This window comes from Colias eurytheme, chromosome 21, assembly GCF_061535395.1.
Source record: "Colias eurytheme isolate Ceu_HAF_F1 chromosome 21, ilColEury1 Martin Lab GWU primary, whole genome shotgun sequence".
Lineage (NCBI taxonomy): Eukaryota > Metazoa > Arthropoda > Insecta > Lepidoptera > Pieridae > Colias > Colias eurytheme.
This window is the reverse complement of record NC_143000.1, coordinates 8,870,604-8,872,596: the sequence shown is the minus strand read 5'-3', so window position 1 is coordinate 8,872,596 and position 1,993 is coordinate 8,870,604. Positions and strand designations below refer to the sequence as shown.

At 30.9% G+C, this 1,993-nt stretch overlaps 1 non-coding gene across 1 annotated transcript; it reads left to right on the top strand.

The window, feature by feature from the left end:
- Positions 1-496: 496 nt before the first annotated feature.
- TRNAL-AAG (transfer RNA leucine (anticodon AAG)) lies at positions 497-578 on the top strand. The gene has a single exon. It is a non-coding gene; the product is annotated as a tRNA-Leu (tRNA).
- The last annotated feature ends 1,415 nt before the right edge of the window (positions 579-1,993 follow it).

Below are 1,993 nucleotides of genomic sequence, written 5' to 3'. Positions count from 1 at the left end.
CAGGTGTAAAATTAAAAGATCGCTGACGAGTGATGCTGGCTTATTTCATTCTTCTTCTCTTTCTTTCTTTTCTAATTTTTATATGCAATAAAATATTTTCCCTGCGTGGTATAAGGTAGACGGTATTTTATTAATAAGTCTAGCAATTTAACTGCTATTTGTAATTTAATAACAATTTCTGTGAGGTTGCTTTTTATATTTCCTAACCAAACTCAATAATCTTTAAATTCAATCTCAATTCTTAACCACGTAATGACTGTCAAATTGCCACTAATGAGAATTATAAATAACCACAATATCACTTTATATTTCAAACACGAAAGAAACAAATGACAATGAAGCAATTAATAAAAACAAACGACCAATTACAGATCCTCAAGTTTATAAACACGTCTACAATACCATCTCTCCCAAGAATTTATCTTTTCTATTTTTATCACATACCGTTTTATTTTTGTAAAACATAGTGAGCTATTTTTTCAGTGGTTTTCATGTGGGTAGCGTGGCCGAGCGGTCTAAGGCGCTGGTTTAAGGCACCAGTCTCTTCGGAGGCGTGGGTTCGAATCCCACCGCTGCCAAGATATTTTTTATGAAAAATGTTCAAGATATTTTTATAGATGCTTATTAGACTAGACTAGACTGTCTAGATTAGACTGTTATAAATTTTTCACCTTATTTTTTAACATGTCTTGTACTTTGTACGTGGCTTATGAAATATATACTTCGATCGATAAAAATGAATATATCTATTATATTTAGGTATTGTAACTACCAGATATTCTTATATTAATTAGGTAGATTAAAAAATGAAAACCTAATTTTATTAACAATTACTATCGCTTACATAAAATAGAACATTAATCATGTAGGATTCGAACTTGCATTTCTCAAAAAAAAATTTAAAAATCCTATAAAACTTATTTGCTGACGGTACACCGAATATGACACTCATTACGCGAGGCGAGGATTTCTCTAAAATATTTCGTAAAACGTAAGGCGACACGTGATTCGCTTCCGTCTTGCCTTTGTATAATTATTATCAACAAATAAACTATTTTCTGAGCAATTAGGATCTATCTACTTGATTATCATGTCCCTAAATTATATTGATGTCGATTCAATTCCTAACATTCTTAGATTTTCTTATCAACCGACTTCCAGTTCTGTTTCTTAATTCGTCTTTACTGTGTTTGTTTCGTCAGGTCTTTGGCTTGGATAGGTAAACCGATTTTGATGATTAAAATTTTATTTGAAACTAGCGGACCACCCCGGCTTCGCCCATGGTACATATTTCGAAATAAAAGGTAGCCTATGTTCTTTCTCAGGGTCTAAAGATTATCTGTGCCAAATTTAATCAAAATCGGTAAAGTAGTTTATGAGTGAAAACCATACATACATACATACAAACGTTTCCTCTCTATAATATTAGTATAGATATAGTGCCTTCTGGTTTCGTGTAGTTCTCACAATTTGGAAAGTTTTTTGTTCAATAATAATTGTTGTGTCTACTTTAATTGTGATCCCAGGTTATATTGCTTAAAAATCTATAAGTAGAGATAAACTACGATAACATGGCGCGCCCCTCCAAATTACTGTTTCAATGTGTGTAGTGAAATACAAATATTTAAATATTATATTATTATTATTTATAATAATATATCTAATAATTAAATTATTAATTTTTAATATTATATTATATTATTTATTACGAATTTCACAAATACTTTCAAACGTTTTGAATTTTGGAGGGGCGCGCCATGTTATCGTAGTTTATCTCTACCCGAGTATCTTCTTCTTAGATTCCATTATGGTATCCATTTTTGTTAACCTTTTGAGATAAGAAACGTAACCTTTGATCTAACCTTTAGAAGTTTTCAATAAACTGAACCTTTTAACAAACAACATCTTAATGTACGTAAGATTATATGAGTATGTTATGAAGATGTGTGATGCTCTCCCACGCAAGAAGTACGGAATCGATTTTGTTGCAATT